The following is a 21,470-nucleotide window of genomic DNA, read 5'->3' as shown; positions in this document are numbered from 1 at the left end:
AGGTCATAGATCTCTTGTCTGTCTATGACTCATCTGATTCTGACTTGGCTCTGTCTTCATCAACAAAATACGCCATGGACACAGCTGCTCCAATAAGAGGACAAGAAGAAGAGGTGGTAGCTGTGAATGTGGTTGATCCATCCCTTTTGCGCATTCCAGTTGCTGTTCCTCTCGAAGGTGTTACTGTTGCTGCTCCTCCACCACAACAACATACACACAAAGCTAGGGTCCCTGCTCAAGGGAACAAGGTAGTCACACCAGCTATGAGGCAGCGGGTACCTGTCAAGCCAAACATAGCAGATTTAGAAGGCGCAACCAACAGACCAAAATAGAAGCATTCCTCTTATCGTGTCCAAAAGATCAAGGAAAGTATGGATGCCATGTTTAAGCCAACACCCCTTGATAAACCAATTAACAACACATCAAACAGCAAGGATATCTAACAGTTACTCTACAACCTACGAGAAGAGACACCGGTCCAGAAGATCAGTCTTCATCTTATGATTCAAGAGCATATCAGGCAGAGATTCCTAGATCGCTATACTCAGCCCATCTCTATAGTCCATTTCGTCGATGGAATCAAAAAGTCATCGACATCAAGAAGCGTACTTTCGTGCACAACCAGATTATCTTCCACGAGTATATGGTGGAGAGGTCTCGTGGACAGATATGTAAGTTCACAGACTGTGATCTTATTAATCTGAATTCATGGGATCTTCTTTCTCTATTTTACTTCATGGATCACAAGAAGCACAAGGGGGTCAAATATGTTGTTGCCAACTCTGCCATACGCCAAACAATGACAAACCTGCTCGACTTCAGATGTAAGTTTGATTTCCAACTAGCTCTAGATCTAGGAGTGGATCAATTGACTGTCGCTGCACCAAATGAAGATCTGCAGGCCATCAATAGCATCCCCTCTTGCACGGTATTGGTGGAACTAGAAGTGGGAGTGGTGTTTCGAAACGCACAATAGAAGAAGACCTTCTTTCAAGAAAACCAGAACTACAAGTACTCTAACTCTACTCTGCGCTATATAAGAGACAATCTAGTCAGGAGCAGAAACAACTCCCCAGGAGCAAAGGAGCAAGCAAGAATTATCCTCAGGTCAATACGTAACATGCTAGAGTTTTCTGAACTTCTTAGGAAGTTCATTAGACTTCAAAATGTTTAGACCTCTTATCTTTTGTAAGTACTTTTCTATCTTTGATTTGATGTAATTTTCCATTCCAATCGTATTGTACTTCTTTAAATAGTAAATGTAATTCAGAGGTTCCTTTTAACCTCTTGCTTCTTTTAGACATTCTGTTTTGTAATTCAAGAAAGAGCCTGCCTTATTTACACTTAGGTGGAGATTGTTAGACCCCAACCTATGAAAGTACAACTAAGAAGTGTCTTACACTAGTAGAATAGGACTTAGTCTATTTGAAGCGGTTTGGACTAAGAGCTCTCATGCAGAATACAGAGCCCGCGCACTATCCCCATGGACGATCAATCCTTATGCGCCAAAAAGCATAAGCGCTTGACACCAAGTTACAACTCCAAGACCCAGAGCCTCTGCATAGTACATGCAGAGCTTCTGTATGTTAATGCAGAGCTTTTAGCTACCTTCTCCATGGAACGCACGCGTGTTAGCCCAGACATTCTCGCAACCGTCTAACAGATTTAAGGCGGCTTGACCAAGTCTGCTCCGCTATTCAAGGGAAGTCAAAGAAAAGGATGCAGACCAGTCAACTCAGAGTTTCACGCCTATTTTATAGCATAGTTTGATAGACCTAGGCATATATAAGGTGGCTTCCGCCTCAGGTTTAAATTACCTGAAGGAACCGACTTATACTATATACAAATATTGTAAGATTACTTTTGGTTTAATTATTCATCAATTTTATCAATAAAAGCATTCGATGTATTCAAGTTTACTCATTGTTTTTACTTTCATCTTGAATATTTCGTTTAATCATTCAAGTTACACTATTTGTGTTTAGTTCTCATCTTTTATAAACTGTAGAGGAAGAAGCCAATCACCGCTTGGAGCAATTCTCTAGCTCTGAAGAAGAAAGCTAAGAACATTTTGATGATGTTGTTGGCTTCAATACATCAAGTGAAGTCAGTGAAGAGGAAGAAGAAGAAGATGAGGAGGGAGGAGGTGTAGAAGCTGCTCTGCCTCAGGGCGAGCCAGAGCAGCCTAGGATGGTGAATAGGCACATATATTTCCCTAGCCTAACTCCTAGTGTTACCACACAATCTGACTCCAGTGGTCAAGACATGAAGAGCATTAAAACAGAGGTGCACACCTCGGACCCAAACCTGCCAAACCAACCAGAGGTCGCATCTATCTCTGGTTATATAAGCCAAAGGAAAACCACGTATCAGGGATCATCCTCTCAAAATGGTGAAACCTTTGAAAAAATAAGTGATATGTCTCCCCATATCACGCCACTATCCCACACAGAGGAATTCGTTCCCTCTGCACAAGTAGTTTCCCCACCTTGTTCAAAGCAAGGTTTAGGTTCACCATACTTGGAGATTCTCGACCAATCTCTTTGTCCACTCGTGGAGGGTCCTATAGCTGGCTCTGAACCTGCCTTGGATACTCTTCACGATGGAACAACAGTAGTGGACTCTCCTCAAAGAGAGCCACAAGGATTTGCTGGAAATTTGTTAGGACTGAGAAATCAGTATTAATTGTATTCGTCTTGAAAGTTTAAAAATAGTCTTTAATTGTAAAAGTCAGCGTGTTTGAATTTTCTTATAGAAGTTTGACTTTGACTTTGTTTTGTTAGTTTGACCGTATAAATAGTGGTTAGTGTTTGTAATTAGAGAGGAGCTCATTTGTAAGATTTCATACGTATTAAGAGAGTTGACTGATTTGTAGAGTTTGACTTTCTCTCTCATTGTTCTTAAAGTTCATATTGTGTTCTTACAAGATTTACATCAAGATTTGCCATTGTTATGAAATAAATTGAAGATTGATCAGTGATTTTGGACTCACAATTGGTATCAGAGCTGGAATGCAAGAAATCAGATAAAGAAATCGAGAAGATATGTGATTTTTTTTTATTTTTTTAGTGTTCTTGATTTTGTTTTGTTTTTGATCCGATTTTTCATAAAAATCTTGTGTTTTTGTGTTAAAAATATGATCAAAATGCTCGAAATCGTGTTGTGAATCTTTGTTATTCACAAATTTTTGTGATTTGATCAACTTAAATCAAGATTTAATCGGTTTTTAGGGTTTTAAATTTTTTTTCGTGTTCTTGATTTTTTTTAAAAACAGTGTTTTTGATCCATTTTTTTGTTAAATTTTTTTAGTTTTTGAGTTTTTTAATAGTTTTGATCTGTTTTTTTATTTTATTTTTTTGGTTATTTTTGTTAAACCGCCCAAATTGTTTTTGGCCCATCTTCAAAGCCCACATTAGTTTGACCGGATAAAGAGCCCGGTTACATTGTTCATCACACAACTTCTAAAAAAAATCAATCGGACTCTGTATAAATCGAATATCACTTGATCGGAGAAGAGGTAAACTGCAGGAGCTTTCATCGGATTATTCACCTTCATCGATTTCTTCTAAGGGTAAATCGCACACCATTCAAGCGGTGTTCATTTACACCGCACACCACTTGAACGGAGAAGGGTTTACACCGCTCACTTCTTGAACGGATTTCTTGAATGGATTAAGCTACACCGGACGTTTTCAGGTAAGTTAGGTTTTCAATTTTTTGAGCGGTTTACAACTAAACCGTTTACCTCTTGACCGAAGTAGTGATCGGTTTAGTTTTAGTCTTGAGCGGTTTAGTAGACTTAGAATTTGTGCATCGAAGTATTTTGAGCGGACTTCTAATCCGCTTGATTCCATTTATTGATTCCATTTACCCAGATTATTGATTGTTCATTATCTCTTAATTCTTYGATTTCTATCAAACATAATCTTTGTTGATGTRTRGATTTCATCATCATAGCTTCTGTGTTATCTGTGTTGAATCGTAGTCATCAACAGGTTCTTTGTAGTTGACATTTAGCTACTAGTTGTCAGGTTTAAGAATCTTGTGATGTCCGRTTTAGCAGGTTCATTGGTTCTTTGCAGGTTCATACAGTTTAACTTTTGTTTGCTGTTGTGTTTGGAAATAAACAGGAAATAAATCGGATATTGCTGTTTGTGTTTGCTGTTTTGAGCTATTAAAATTTGTTTTGAGTTCAATACTATTGGCCTCTTGATTGCTATTGGTCTGAAATTGCTTGTTGTTGTTTAAAATCTGAAACAAGAAGAACAATTTGCAGGTCTTAACAGCAGGTCGATTTGAAACAGTGCAGGCTTCTAGCTTCTCTTAGGATTCATTAGCTTAATTTGAAACATTGAGCAGATCTGTTTCATTAGCTTCTGTTTTGCTTCATCTTGATAGCTTCTCTTAGGCTAGTGACCTGCTTTTGATCTGTTTTATCATACCCATCTTGACAGCTTCATCTTGATAGCTTCATCTTGATAGCTTCATCTTGACAGCTTCATCTTGACAGCAACAGCTTTGCAACAGGTTTTGTAAAACAACAGCAGGTTTGATCGGTTTGATGTCATAGACTGTTAAGGAGGCTCCCTCCTCAGGTTCAAAATTACCTGAGTGCCGACTTATAATATAGCATATTTTTCTGTGAGATTACGTTTTAGATTGAAAGTTATTATTTTCATCTAATAAAAGCATTTGACATAATCAAGTCTTTTACTGTTCTTATATATTTTGAATATTTCGCTTGATCATACTCTATACACTGTTTGTACTTCAATCTTATTATTTATCAACTGTGTTTTCTGAGAATTAAGAGTATCTGGGTTCCAACATTCCAAATGAGGCAAGAAACTTTGTCTAGTAACCCACCCACTATATTTATACTTTCCATATTTGGAAAGTCGGCTAAACCCAGCCATCACCCACATACATGCATACATAAAAACAAAACCCCTCCCCCATGCATGTATATTTACACGCCCTCATTTGTGTAAACCATGTAAACCAATCTCATACATCCATTTTCTTGATCAATGCTCAAGATTAGTTTAGGTTATATTAGGAAATTAAAAAATAAAAAATTATTTTATAATCCCAAAAAGGGCAAAATGTTAACTTTGATAGTGATGATATTAATGGCAACCATATCATGTATATCGTAATATTAATGAAACAAAATCATTTGTAAAATAATATATTAATTTTATGTTCAAATATTATAAAAAAATAATATCCATCATTAAAATAGATCAACAATAAAAATAAAACACACTATAATCAATTTAACATGATGAAACCTTTTGAATAATAATAAGAATAAATTTACTATTACATTTTATGAACGAAATGGTTTCACAGTTTCATCAATACACAAATCAACGTAATGCTAGATCAGACATTTGTCATTTTCAAGTTTCCGGTAGATAGATCAGTTTCAATCTAATTATGAAATGGTTTCACTGTTTGCTAATTAAACATGTTCTTAACAGTTATAAAATGGTTTCTCTGTCGTTATGCACCCATTTTATCGACAAAGTTTTTGCAATCCAACATGGTTTCACGGTTTCATCAATACACTAATCAACGTAATGCCTGATGAGACATTTGCCATTTTCATGTTATTGGTAGATGGATCTGTTTCATCATAATAATGAAATTGCTTCACTGTTCGCTAGTTACACAACATTTTCTTATCAATTATGAAATGATTTCACTTTCATTATGCACCCATTTCATCAGCCAATTTTTTCCAATACGAACATGTTTCATAGAGTCCATGCATTTACCATTACATGTTTTGTTAACCATTAAATGATTAAAATCATCCAAAAAAAATACAACAAAATAAAACAATTTCATCAAATATTGTTGATAAGAAAACAAGATTATGCAAGAATATTATATTACGCAACTAGTTCATCCCCAAAAGTTTCATAAAACAAGCTCCTCAATGAACGTTTTCACGAACCAGTCTGCATACGTTTCATAAAACAAGCTCCTCAATGAACGTTTTCATGAACAAATCTAACATGAATCTGTTTCACAACTGATTATATTTTTACCGGTTCATGAATCTTTGTTTGGATCTGTTATTGATTTCGTGGATTAATGACTATAATAATTTTCGATTTATATATTATTACCACTAATAAACCGAGAAACCAAATAACAATATTTAATTTTTAAAAAATTCTAATTTAAATAAACATTTATATATTACCATTTATAAAATTTTCTTTATTATGTTACCTTAATTAGGATTTATTAATAACTTTCATATTTAATATAAAACAATGTAAATGACAAATCTATCATTAATGATTAAATTTAATTAAGAAAAAAAAAATTCCTATTGGTCGAAATTAGTTTACACGGTTTCTAAGAATTAGACGGTTTTAATTTGATCTCGCCTCTATATACATATGCACCCACATATTATGCATATATTCCCATGCATAAAATACACATACTTACATTTTAATTTACATAAGCATGTATTAACGAAATCCATTAATCACGTAATAAATACCTCGGGCGATAACCAGTACCCAGTTATCACATTATCCACCCCTCACAAGAATTCCATCCCGGAATTCATTTATTCAAAAAGTCATGGATATTCTATTCTCAGTTTCGACTCTAGTTCCCAAGTTGCTTCTGATCTCTTGTGATACTGCCACTGCACTTTAACCAAACTGATCTCTTTTTTCCGCAACACCCTGATTTTTCGATCAATCACAGTTTCTGGTGCTTCCACAAAGTTCATTTTACTGTCCAGTTTAACCATCTCGAAGCGGTACAGCTAAACTCGGATCAGCTAAGCATTTTTGCAAGTTTCACACATGGAAAGTGTTGTGGATTAGACTGAGCTCTTCTGGTAGTTCTAATTGATAAGTCACAGGCCCAATTTGTTTATAGATTCTAAACGGCCAAACATACCTCTGACTAAGCTTACCTTTATTTCCAAATCTAATAACACCTTTCCATGGAGAAACTTTTAACATCACAAAATCGCCTATACATAATTCAATCGGCTTCTGGTGATTATCGGCATAGCTTTTATGGCGGTCCTGTGCTGTTTTGATTTTTTCACAGATCTGTTCAATTTTTTCAGAAGTTTCTTGAATAATTTGGGGACCCATCATCTTCCTCTCACCTACCTCATTCCAACACAACGGGGTTCGACATTTTTGTCCATACAAGACTTCATGGTGGTTCTTGGATGCTAGAGGGGTAGTTATTATTATAGGCAAACTCTATCAATGGCAAATGATCCTCCCACGATCCTTCAAAGTCAATGACACAAGATCTCAACATGTCTTTGAGAGTCTGGATGGTTCTCTCACTCTACCCATCTGTTTGCGGATGATATGTTGTGCTTAATCGAATTTCAGACCCTAGAGCTTTCTGCAAACCTTCCCAAAACCTTGAAGTGAAGCGGCTATCTCTATCAGAGATGATGGATAATGGAACACCGTGTCTAGTTAAGATTTCATTTATATAAATCTGTGCCAACTTTTTTAAAGAGTATCTTTCTCTATTAGGTAGAAAATGTGCAGATTTAGATAAGCGATCAACAATTACCCAGATTGCATCATACCCTTTTGGAGTTCGGGGTAATTTCATGACAAAATCCATTGTAATGTGATCTCACTTCCACACAAGAATCTCCAAATATTGAAGATTTCCATATGGTCTCTGATGTCGATCTTAACTTGTAGACACGTTATACATTGTTCCACATATCTTGTTTTATCCTTCTTTAATCTGAGCCACCAATAGAAAAGTTTCAGATGTTTATACATCTTGTTGGTACCTGGATGTATAGAGTAACGAGACTTATGGCTTTCATTCAAAATAACTTTCCGGATATCTCCAAAGCACGGTACTCAAATTCGTCCCTGAAAGCACATAATTCCTTCATCATTCGGTTTCAGAGTGGAAATCATTTTACCCAATCCTTCCGACTTTATATGATCTTTTTTTACAGCTTCCTTCTGACACTTCAATATTTCTTTATGAAGATTAGGAGCTAAGTTTATTCTCATTGCCACAGTCTTAATAGTTCCACTTCTTTCTTTTTCTACTTAAGGCGTCGGCTACCACGTTGGCTTTTCCTAGGTGGTAGAGGATTTTACAATCATAATCATTAACAAGTTCAATCCATCGACGCTGCCACATGTTGGAACCCAGATACTCTTAATTTACAGAAATATTGTTTGCATAAAATAAGAATTAAGAACAGCAAAGTATTTCTATTGATTAACAGAATATTCAAAGATGAAAGTAAAACAGTGAATAATACTTTGAATAACCAAATGCTTTTATTGATAAAGATGAACAATTGAAGAATAAAAGTAATCTCACAAGAATACGCGTATAGTATAAGTCGGCTCCTTCAGGTACTTTGAACCTGAGGCGGAAGCCTCCTTATATACGTCTAGGTCTAACAAACTATGCTATAAAAAAGACGTGAAACTTTGAGCTGACTGGTCTGCATCCTTATCTTTGACTTCCCTTGAATAGCGGAGCAGGCTTGGTCAAGCTGCCTCAAATCTGTTAGACGCTTTGCGAGAATGTCTGGGCTAACGCGCACTTTCCGTGAAGAAGGTAGCCAGAAGCTCTTCATATACTATCTAATGAAGTACAATACGATTGAAATAGAATTTACATTGAATCAAAAATAAAGGAGTACTTACAATAGATAAGAGGTCTAAACATTTTGATGTCTAATGCTTCCAAAGAAGTTCATGAAACTCAAGCATAATTCGAATCGATCTCAGGATAATTTTGGCTCGCTCTTTTGCTCTAGGGGAGTTGTCTTTGCTCCTGACTAGATTATCTCTTATATAGCGCATAGTAGAGTTGGAGTACCTGTAATTCTGGTTCCACCAAAACCTTCTAGGAGGGGATGCTGTTGATGCCCTGCTAGTCTTCATTTGGAGCAGCGACTGTCAGTTGATCCGCTCCTAGATCCAGAGCTAGTTGGAAGTCAAACTTGCTTCTGAAGTCGAGCAGGTCTGTCATTGTTTGGCAAACGGCAGAGTTGGCAATAGCGTATTTGACACCCTTATCCATCTTATGATCTGTGAAGTAGAACAGATGGAGAAGATCCCATGGATTCAGATTAGTAAGGTCATAATCTGATTATGCACGAAGGTGCGCCTCTTTATGTCAGATCCGTCCATGAGACCTCTCCACTGTGTACTCGTGGAATACAATCTGATTATGCACGAAGATGTGCCTCTTTATGTCAAGGATCTGCTTTATTCCATCAGTGAAGTGGACTGTAGTGATTGGTTGAGTATAGCGAGCTATGAATCTCTGCCTGATGTGCTCTTGAACCATAGGATGAAGACTGATCTTCTGGACCAATGTCTCTTCTCTTAGGTTGTAAAGGAACTGGTAGATCTCCTTGCTGTCTACCTTGTCCATGATGGGTTTGTCGAGGGGTGTTGGCGTGAACATGGCACCCATACTTGCTTTGATCCTTTGAACACGATCAGAAGGATCCTTTTGTTTTTGTCCGCTGGTTGTGCCTTCTGGGTCCGCTCTATTTGGCTTGACAAGTACCTGCTACCTCATCGCAGGAGTGACAACCCTGGTCCCTTGGGTTGGGACTCTAGCTCTGTGGGTCTTTAGATGTGGTGGAGGAGCAGCAACAGTGACTTCTTCTAGAGGAATAGCAACTGGAATGTGCAGAAGTGACGGATCAGCCACATTCATAGCTACCACCTCTTCTTCTTCTTGTGCTCTGGTTGAAGGAGCAGCCATGTCCATTGTGTACTCTGTTGAAGAAGACAGAGCCAGATCTGAATCATCTAATCCATAGACAGATAGAAGATCTATCACTTCTGTAGTCTTTTGTGGCCCGGCTGGCTCTGCCTGTGACGCCATTGGCATTTTTCGTTTTTGAAGCGCCTCTGCATTGTCTGGCACTGGTTGGCTTTGTCTGCTCTGCCTTGAAGGATTTTGAGCTTGTTGGCATGGGGCAGAGGACGTTGGTGCAGAGGGGGCAGCCATAGGTGTTGTACTTGGGATGGTTGTTGGAAAGTTCTCCCCCTCTTGACGATTTTGAGGACGAGACTCGTCTGGGTCCTCATCATCGTCAAGTCGCCTCCTCTTTGATGGTTAAGTACAAAGAGACTGGTCCATCCGTCACTTGGTCCTTTGGTCCTCTGCTTGAGACATAGAATTGATAGTCTCCTCAATGACTTTGAGGAGTTCGTCGACTGCAACTCCAACCTTTAGCATTTCATCGTCTGAGCGGTAGTTGAATCTGGCAACTGTATCGTTGATATCCTTCGTTGCTTTTGTGGCTTTGCTATTGAAGTCTGCAGTGAAGTCTGCCACCTTCTGTAGAAGTCTATCACCCAGAGCATTCATTGCCCTCTATGTGACATAATCTACAGGTACGCTCAAGGGAATAAGGGTCTAGGTGCCATGAGATGTAGATTCCTCAACCCTATGTATTGATGCGACGACCTGTTGTAATGTCTCTGTATTGTGTGCCGTCAATTCCATGAGTGTATTGATAGGAGAATCATTCGTCATAGACTCAGCTCTTAATACTACCAAGGATGCTCGTATCTTATCCAGAGCAGGTGCAGAAGGGGACGGCTCCATACGGGCCATGTTGAGTTTTAGCTCTTCCAAGGAGCACCGCATAGAGGTGAAAAGAGAATGAAACTCTTCCCTAGTGACATATGCAGGTGGTGTAACCTCTGGCTCAACACATGGGCCAGATTGAGTCCCCGTTCCAGAGACGTCTTCATTCATGACTTGATTGACGTTAGTCGGGGAAGGACTTCCAGAGGATCCTCGTGGTTCTCCATGAGAAGAATTCACTACCTTTGTTCTGTCAGGGAGAGGACCCAAGGTTGGTTCAAAGCCAGCCAGAAGGCTCTCCATGAGTGGAGTAAGAGACCGGTCGAGAATCTCCAAGATAAGTGCACCTATTCCTTGCTCTGAACAAGGTTAGGAATCTACACATGCAGAGGAAACAAATTCCTCTGTATGGGAAAGTAGCGTGATATGGGGAGACATGTCACTTATGTTTTCAAAGGTTGCATCCTTTTGAGAGGGTGTTCCCTGTGGTGAGGCTTCCCTTTGGTTGATATAACCAGAGGCAGATGCGACCTCTATTTCAATGACTCCTATGCCTCAACCACTGGAGTCATATGATTCGTTTGCACTGGGAGTTGGGCTGGTAAATCGATTGTGCCTATTTAGCCTAGGTTGCTCCGGCTCGCCCTGAGGCAAAATAGCTGCTGCACCTCCTCCCTCTTCTTCGTCCTCTTCCTCTTCTTCCTCTTCTTCCTCACCATTTTCTTCTTCACTCTCATCTATTGTACTTTCTTCTTATATGTCCTCACTTCCCTCACTTGTGTAAGAACTTACAGCATCGTCATAGTGATCTTGGTCATCCCCTTAGTTTGGACTAGAGGAATGAGCCAAGGTTTGACGAGCTTCTTCCTCTGCTCTGAGTCTGGCCTCTTCCCTCAGTCGAGCGATCTATGCCTGGTGAGCATTTTCTGCTCGCTCCTCTTCTGCTCTAGCACAAGCAAGCTCAGCCAACCTCTCTTGCTCTGCTCGCTCGGCTTCTTCCTTTTTCTTTTTCTCCCTCTCAGCTTTCTTTTTCCTTGCCTCCTCTTTTTTTCTTTCTTTCGCTCTCTCTTGCTCTACTCGTACCCTTTCTTCCTCTGCTCTCATCCTCATTTCACCTGCTCTCACCATCTCTCCCTCTGCTTCTTTGAGGTCCAGCTTATAAGCTTGTCCCCAAGTAATTGGCAGCTCCCTGATGTACTCTTTCGTTCATGTTTACAGCCTGCATGATCAGAATCTGTGTATGCAATAATATCAAAACCAGAATACTTTGGATACCAAAGACCCAAAAATTGAGTCTCTTTAAGGTATCTAAAGATTCCTTTTATAGCCGAAAGGTGAGATTCCTTTGGATTTGCTTGAAAACGCGCACAGAGACATGTGGCAAACATAATGTCTGGTCTACTAGCCGTGAGGTATAGTAGTGATCCAATCATTCCACGGTAAGTCTTAACATCCACTGGTTTTCCAGATGGATCTGTGTCAAGCTTAGTTCTCGTAGTGATTGGTGTTCTCATGGTGGAAGAGTTATGGAGTTGGTATTTCTTTAATATGTCAGAGACATACTTAGCTTGGCTAATGAAGATACCGTCCTCCCTTTGTTTTACTTGCAAGCGGAGGAAAAAGGTCAATTCTCCCATCATGCTCATTTCAAACTCGCTCTTTATTAACGCAGAGAACTTATCACAATGCCTTTGGTTCTTTGAACCAAAGATAATGTCGTCCACATATATCTGTACTGAGAGCATCTCACCTTTATACCTCTTAATGAACAAAGTTGTATCGATTTTACCTTTTCAAAACCATTAGATAAGAGAAAAGATGAGAGACGTTCATACCAGGCTCGAGGTGCCTGTTTAAGTCCATGCAGAGCTTTGTCTAAGAAATAGACATACGAGGTGCTTGTTTAAGTCCATGCAGAGCTTTGTCTAACAAATAGACATACTCTGGATGTGCGGAGCTTTCAAAACCCGGAGGTTGTTGAACGTAGACTTCCTTCTTCAGCTTACCATTCAAGAAGGCTGACTCAACGTCCATTTGATAGACTCGAAATCCCTTATGTGCAGAGAAGGCTAAGAACAAGCGTATAGCTTCTAGCCTTGCTACTAGCGAAAAGGTCTCATCATAGTCTATGCCTTCTTCCTGGCAATATCCTTTTGCTACGAGCCTAGCTTTATTTCTTACCACGATCCCATCCGTATCTTTTTGTTCCTGAAAACCCACTTACAGCCAATTGCAATTTTATCCTTTGGTAAAGATACAAGAGTCCATACCTTATTCTTCTCGAATTGTTGGAGCTCTTCTTGCATGGCATCGACCCAACTAGGATCTTGTAGGGCTTCATGTACTTTCTTAGGCACTACCACGCTAAGGAAGTTTACGAATAAATACTCATTAGCTGTGGCAGCCCGTGTCTTTACGCCACTTGAAGGTTCACCAATGATCTGGTGAAGAGGATGATCCTTTGTCCAATTTGTTTTTGAGATAGATACAGAAGTGGGGAACGTTTGATCATGTTCCATGGGCATGTTTGGCATTGAGCTCGTTGATGGTGAAGAAGGTTCTGCTTGCTCCCCCTTGGATGATGGTACAGAGGAACCAGGTGCAGAGCCAGAGGTATTATGCTCTGGGTTTACGTGATTGGGCTCTGATGCAGAGCTTGTTTGCTCTGGTTGTGGATTGATATGATCTCCAGAGGAAGCAGAGGTGTGTGAAGGACCAGAGTCGGATGTGCTTGTCGTTTGTGATCCTTCACTTAGACTCACAAATGCATCTCTTAGTGCATGTACAGAGATGTCTTCGTCACCATAGAAGTCTTCAAATAGGATCCTGAGTTCCAATTCCCTTAACTTCATTTGAGAATTGGAAGTCTGTTGGTTAAGATCGAGTCCAGAGCTGAGGTACTCTGAAGTCATTTGTTCTTTATCATAGAACGAGACGTTGATGCTTTCCATGACCGTCTTGGTTCGTTGATTGAAGACTCTGTATGCCTTGGCTTTTGTTGAATAACCAAAAAACTTGCCATCATCTGCCTTCTTATCGAACTTGCCAAGTTGATCTTGATCATTTAGGATGAAGCATCTGCATCCAAAGACATGTAAAAATTTAATGTTAGGCTTTCTTTGGTTGATTAATTCGTAAGGCGTCTTCAGATGCCTTTTTACCACCGTTGCTCTATTTTGAATAAAGCAGGCAGTAGAGGTTGCTTCTGCCCAAAAACACGTCAGAAGACCAGAGCTGGCTAGCATGGTTCGTGCAGCTTCGACCAGAGTTCTATTCTTTCTTTCTATGATACCATTCTGTTGTGGTGTCCTTGCTGCAGAGAATTTATGAGTTATGCCCTCTATATCCAAGTACGCATCGATCTTGGCGTTCTTGAACTCTATTCCATTATCACTTCTCAGCTTCTGAATTTGCTTTGTAGAAGTACTTGAATCTTGGTCATTAATTTGATTAGCAGCTCTAGGACATCTGGTTTCTGCCTTACAAACTCAGTCCAAGTATATCGTGAGTATTCATCAATTAAGACTAAGATATACTTCTTACCAGACAAGCTCTGCACAAATATTGGACCACAAAGATCCCCATGAAGCATATGCAGATGTCAGACACAGGACACATCTGTCTTAGTTTTGTGAGATGCTCTTTTGAGCTTTCCCATTTCACATGCAGAGCAGAGATGGTCCTTTTCGAACTTTATGGTAGGAAGTCTGTCGACCAGATTATTCTTCACAAGCTTCTCTATATTTTGGAAATTAAGATGAGACAGCTTGTGGTGCCAGAGCCAAGCTTCTTCACTCTTGCGAGACACAAGAAAGAGCGTGTCGATCCCAGATCTCTCAATAACACTAATAATTAAGTTAAGAATAACCTAATTATAGAGTTTGAATGAATAAAATGATGAACACTCAAGAACAATTAATGAACATTCAAAGAATATAATTGAGTGTCAAAGATTACACTTTATTTCAATGATTGTGAAAAACGTAAAGGAGTCTTAGATTACAATAGGCGTAATCACCTATTTATACTAGTAATCTAACTAAGAAGATAACTATCTAGTGAGACTATTTAGCTAATCTTCTACAAAAAGATAAAGCTTATCTAAACATGGATAATCATCAATACAAGATAAACTTTGTAGAATCCAGCTGTTGATTAGTCATCTCCAGCTGTTTTCCATGGGGCGTTATTTCAACCTTATCTTCATATCTTCATCGCTTGCCTCTGGTTGAACTAGTGAGGAAAACTCCAAAGTGTTGATACCCAGAGGGGTTATGAAGATGCACTTTCCATCGCATCTCGGGTCAGTTCATCGACCCTCTGGTTGTTCTTCAGACTTAGCCATTTTGCCTTGAAGTCCTCCATCAGCCTTCTGGTTCTTCATCACTTGTTTGTTTTCATTACTTCCATGCATAAGACTTATGGGGTCTAACAATCCCCCCCTAAGTAATGTAAGAACAAACATGAACTATTCTAGGAACATTTAAAGTATAAACGAAGAACAGAGGCTATTCTAAAGAAAAGCATCTTTTGCCAAATTTTCATTCGAACAAAATGATGAATTCTTACAATGATGAAATGAAAGATATTACAATTCAAAGCATAAGTAAAACTACATTAATGGCCTCCCTTATGATATTTCCCAAAAGCGCATTAGCAGTCCTCTGTATTGAATGATTGTAGAGATCTCATGAATTAGTCTCTATCCCTCTCCCATCGGCACAAGAGATCTGCCTAGTCTGTCTCCGATAACCTTTTGAAACCATTCAAGTGTTGATGTTGAGTACTTGAAGGCTTCAGTTAGCCTAAAGAATTTCTTCATCCCAAACTCATTTTTGTATATCAAACCCAGTTCTGGTTGAGTAAGAACAAAGGCAGACCTCTTCTCTAGTTCTGGTTGAGTAAGAACAGAGGCAGACCTCTTCTCCTGCAGGCTAGGGAAGTCTTCATCGGGTGGAGTGCAGGAAAGTCTGTCAATGCCAAGTGGAAGAGCAATTTAAAAATCGCTCTTGGCTCTATGCTTCACCAAGGTCTCCATCGTCTGCACAATCGCTATGTTTGCCATCCCAAATCATATGCCCTGATCCTGTCCTGAGTCGTATATGCATAAAGCTCAATCAAGTCATATGGATTGAGATTAAGTCATTGTCATTGAAGAAGCTGACTTGACCATGGGCTCACTCCATAGTGTACTCGATATACTTAATGGTTCTGTTGGCAAAGGTCCTCATCTTGATGTCCATGACCAACCTTATTCCATCTTTTGAAAATACAACCTGTGGTGGTTGGGTAGTCTGTCTAACAAACCTATGGCGCAGGAGGTTCATAGATTCTGGTGAAAGCATGGGAAGATTATGGGCTAAACCTTCATCACGATCATGATATAAATATTGGGTGGATATTTTCCATCATCACTGGTTCCCTTGGCGACACCTCTGGACGTCTCCTTAGCGACTCCATGTTGGCGATGATTTCATTGACGACTCCTTGAGGAGGATGCCTCGATGAAGAGGGAGCGTCTGCCTGCACCTAGGTTGGTTGGGTTGTGTGTTGTGTTTGGGTTGGTGATGGAATGGTTTGGGTTGGCTCGGATTGGGGTAGTTCTGGTTCATTGGACTGAGGATGGGTGGTTTCTGGTTCATGGGTTTCTATTTGAGTGGTTTCATGGTTCATGGGTTTCTATTTGAGTGGTTTCATGGTTCATGGGTTTCTATTTAAGGGTAGATTAGGAGTCGATGATGGGGTGAGGGTAGGTTGGTTTCTGTTTGTAGGGTGGATTGTTCTTCATCGGATGTTGAGTTAGCTTGATGGGTTCTTGTGAGGTGGCGAAAGGAACATGTACATTGTACACATCTTCAGAGGGCTGAGCCTCTGGTTCCCTCGCTTGAGTTTATTGGTTTAATAGAGATGGTTGGTTTTGTGTTTGAGATGGTGGTGATAGTGCAGCGGACTCCATTGGTTGTGAAGTGGTGGCCTGGTTCTCCCCCTCATGAGAACCAAGACCATGATCATCAGGCTCTGGATTCTCATGTCTTTGCCTTTTTAGGGGGCGACTTGATGAGCAGGAGGCTCTGCTCCTGTTTTTCTTCCATAGCCGTATGTGGTCAGCTAGTGTGTGCACTCGATCTCTGTTGTGCCTTTGTTCCATAAAGCGAAGAAGAGAGTTTGTTTGATCTTGCTGTTGTAAGAGACTCTTCTTTAATGCGTTTGTAGGCTCAAAAGCCCTGGCCGCGAACTTTGCACTTATCTCATTGAATGATGAGATAAGTGCCTTTGACAGAGCCATGAGATCGACTCTGGTGGCAAACTCCATGGTGGATGATGAAGCGGGTGGGGGCACAAAGATGGAGGTGGATGTTGGTGGAGGTATGGGAAGGTTGGCTATTATATCCTTCAACTCTGCAACGAAGGAAGAGAGGGCTTCATCGAAGGATGGTACTGTAGAGGGAGGTGGTGGAGGAGGTGGTTGGGGTATTTAGGCTATTATAGTGGTGGGGAGTGAGGTTAGGGTGGTTTAGATGGTGGCCATTTGGGTGGAGAGGGAGGCTAAGGTTTCATCAATTGATGATGTTGGAGGTGGGGTAGGTTGAGGAATTTGGGAGATTATGATGGCTGGGAGGGTGTCAAGGGTTTGGGAGATGGTCTTTGTTTGGGCAGTGATGGAGGCTATTGTCTCATCGGTCGCGGATGCCTGGGCCATGAGGGTGGCGATGGAATTCATCATGAGTTGGTTTCGTTGGGTGGCAAAGGAGGATGTGGTGTTATGATGTTGGGTTATGGTTTGTTGTAACATTTGGAGTCGGGTTGTGTTGTCTCTGGTTTGGGTTCGAGGGATGCAAGGGACTGTCGAATGGGGGTTAGATCGATGGCAGGTGGGTTGCCGACAATCCCTTGGATGATGAGTTTTAGGTCTTCCAAGGACCGCTGAATCGAGACGGTAAAGGCTTGGAACTCAGCCTTTGTGACTAGATCAGCCACAGGGGTAACCCCTGCAGCAACGGATGCTGCAGGTTGTGCCTTAGCTCTAGAGGCGCCCTCAATGCCTTGTGAGAATGTAGGCATTGAAGGACTTCCACCAAGTCCTCGATAGCCCTTTAGTGAGGAGCTATCTTTTAATGTTGCGACATCTTCTTCTTCTTCGGCTTCAGAGGTTGAAGAAGAGAAATAAGTGTGTTTCCTCTTCGCTAGATCAAGTATCGAAGGGGTTGTACATGAAGAGAAGATCACTCTGAACGATCTTGAGGCATTTCAATGTCAGAAGCAACACATGCTTCTGGGTGTGCAAAGGGTGGTGGCGAGCCATGTGGCGATGTGGCTCTTATGTCTTCATCGCCTTTCTATTGAGAGAGGGGCGATGGATGGTGTGGTTCCTCGACTACATCATCTCTAGAGGCCCGAAGAATGGCCTCTGGATGGCTGGCTGGGATAGGGATTGGACTGGGTTGTCCTTGTTCAATACCCCTTTGGCCTTGATCCCCAGGGGTAGTGGTGGTTGCCCTTTGGGAAGAGGGGATGGGAATTGTATGTGAAGGGTCGGGGGATGTATGAGGAGGGTCATCATCATCGTCTTCATCATCCGATGAAGACGACTCCTGTGCTCCCTCGTTCGTGTCAAGGGCCGGTTCTAAGTGCACTGGGGTAGCTGCCCTCGGTTCAAGGAACAGCAGAGAGCGTTCGTACTTCTGCCTTATCTCAGACGTCTTTGGTATGACGTTGAGCATGGCCCATGATACAGTTCTCACGGTGGTGTAGCCTTCCTTGGAGATCGTAGGGTGATGGTCGTTCATCAGGAACTGTGGAGTGTACGATTCATCAGCCGGTAGACCCTGTCTCCTCATCGCGTCCCTTATGAAGAGAGCGAGAAATCGAGGGAACAGAGGTCAATGGCTTTCCTGCGGCCTTGACTTTGCATTTTTTGATCACCGCTGCATGGATCTCGTTGTAGATAAGGAAGGCATAGTCCACTAGTAGATTGAAGAAGAGCCCGTACATTATCGTCATAATGTTTATGTTGCCCTGATCCATCGACCCTAGTTTGCAGGTTAGAGCTCTGTTCAATATGGAAAATAACATATTCCATATTGGGGGCGAGAACTGCCTCTTGAAGTTGGAGGCGTTGCGTAGGTCACGATTGTAACCTAGCATTTTGATGAAGCGGAGGATATTGGAACTTGTGGGTGGCTCAGCGTATTGGTCAATGTGGAGTTCTTGGTGGGTGGGAATGCAAAGGACTTTGGAGACCTTTGCGCAGAAGATTTTGACCGAGCAAACCATGTCGTTTGGGGCATCAATGTCCCCCATGATTCCACGGTTCTCGGGGATGAATTCACATGACTGCCAATATTGTTGGACGTACTTGAGTGGTACACCATTGTCGGTCAAGGTCAAGGCAGGTTGGAGGATGCAGTTTTGGAAAAACTCAATCATTATGGCAAACCTGTCTTCAAACAGGTTGGTCCGAAGGTCTATTGCGTGGTTATTTGGCTTGATTGGGAGGTAAACCAGTGCACGGCTGTCTGCGCCGGTTGATTGCATGTGGCTATCGTTGTTGTTTGATTCATGAGAGGCGGAAGAAGCCATTGCTATTGGAGTTGCAGGTTTTGCTTTTTGCAGTTCGTCTTTAGCCTTTGCAGGTTTAGGAAGCGTAAAGAAGAAATGGTTACAGAAGAAGGGTATTTATAGGTGGAGAATGGGAAATGGTTTTGAAGATATATTATATTAAAATGGTAATGATTATGGGAGACGTTTGGCAAAAAGGTGATTTGGTAGCGATCGTGGGCCGTCTTGACTGTACCATGCCATTAATGTTGGAGGACACGTGTCATTATGGGGAGGGTGGATGGGTAATGTGAAGAGGTTTATGGGGAACAGGTTGTTGGAATGGCAAGCATGTGTAGGATGACGTTTGGGTTATTTGGAATAATTTAAATAATTATCCCAAATAAGATCTCTTGAATATCAATCCAAAAAAAATTATATTTAAAAATTTCATATAATTGTAAGATAAATACTAATTACGAAGTTTTGGTCTTCTAAAAACCCATGTTGTATAATTTTTAGTCACAAAAGCTGCAATTTTGTATAATGTTTAAAAAGTTTTCAACTAAAGATGGGTTTTTGGTTGAAAATGATTTTTTCATGGAACCAGAGGCGCTCTGGTTGGTCATGACTCTTTGTATGGGGAACCAGAGGGCTCTGTTTGATCATGACTTTTTGGATGGGGAACCAAAGGTCTCTGGTTGATAGTGATGAACAAGTTCATCGATGGAATGTTGGGTTGTATGAATAATGAGCCTTGGATAGACAAACCAGAGGCTCTGGTTAAACATGGACAACCCATTCTGTAGGACCAAAGGGGCTCTGGTTGAATGCACATGATTTATTCATCATTTATATAGCATTTTTGGTATTCAGAGGCTCTAGATAGAAGAACCAGAGGCTCTGGGTTTGGAAAATACATATTTATTCAATGAAATTTCTTTATGATGAAAGAAAAACTCCCCCTCAAAAGATGCATGGGGATGAGATTTGAGTTTAAAACTCCCCCTAGAAACAATAAGAAGGTTGATTTTGATGACCAGAGGCTCTGGTCCATACAACCAAAGGCTCTGGTTGTGAATGATGATGAAAACTTATATTAAATGTGGTTAAGTATGTGAATGGATATGAAAATGAATGGCTCTTTGAGACCAGAGGGCTCTGGTTCCAAAGACAACAAATCCAAAGGCTCTGGTCTTTAGAACCAGAGGCTCTGGTTACAAAGGCGATGCAAAGAAATATGAAATTTTGGTTAAGTGCATGTAAGTATGTGTCAAAGGGATGGGCCTTTAAGATCAGAGGGCTCTGGTTCCAAAGACTTTGAATCCAGTGGCTCTGGTCTTTAGAACCAGAGGCTCTAGTTGAGAAAAGAGTACTTAGTGAAAAAGTTCACAAAGTATTGGCTTTGGACCAGAGGTCTCTGGTTTCAAAGGTGATGGATTATGACTAGGTTACATGCATGAATGACTAAGGAGGTCCAAGTTTGAGACCAAAGAGGCTCTGGTCTCAAAGAATTGGCATCCAGAGGCTCTAGTCTATACAACCAGAGGCTCTGGTTTGGAAGGGAGTACTTGGTGAAGAATACCAAGTATTTGCTTTGGACCAGATGTCTCTGGTTCCAAAGGCGATAAAAATTTTTAGCCAAAGTTTAATCAAGTGTTTCTAAATGGCCAGAGACTCTGGTCTTTAGAACCAAAGGCTCTAGTTTAGAGTACTTGGTGTTTATGGCCATTATAATATTTATCACTTATAGGCATAACCATGAGATATTGAGGATCTCTAGTTTGAAACTAATGATTGCCTCTAAGTGGTGAGATTCAACATACCCATCTTGCTGACTAGGAATAAAAATCTTTTCTCATCAAGAGCTTTTGTGAAAATGTCAGCAAGTTGAATCTCAGTGGGAACAAAGTACATCTCTATATTACCTTTTTCAACATTGTCTTTGGAATGCTGCACAGGATTTGCAGAGATGGCTATTGCACTCTTGGAGTCACAGAGGATTGGTATTTTTTTCATATTGGAAGCCATAGTCCTTAAGATGAGTCTTCATCCAGAGAACTTGTGAACAACAACTAGCAGCAGCAACATATTTTGCTTCTGCTGTAGAGGTTGAAACACAATTTTGTTTTTTGGATGTCCAACTCACCAGCTTGTCCCCCAAGAGTTGACAGCTTCCAGACGTACTCTTTCTATCAAGCTTGCAACCTGGATGATCTGCATCTGTATAGGCTATTAGATCAAAGCCAGAGTTCTCAGGATACCAGAGACCCAATGAAGGGGTTCCCTTAAGGTATCTAAAGATCCTCTTGACCGCAGAGATATGA

The sequence above is a fragment of the Cynara cardunculus genome, assembly GCF_001531365.2.
Source record: "Cynara cardunculus var. scolymus isolate 2C chromosome LG 16, CcrdV1, whole genome shotgun sequence".
Classification (NCBI taxonomy): Eukaryota; Viridiplantae; Streptophyta; class Magnoliopsida; order Asterales; family Asteraceae; genus Cynara; species Cynara cardunculus.
The sequence above is the reverse complement of the archived record's forward strand: the minus strand, read 5'-3'. Positions refer to the sequence as shown.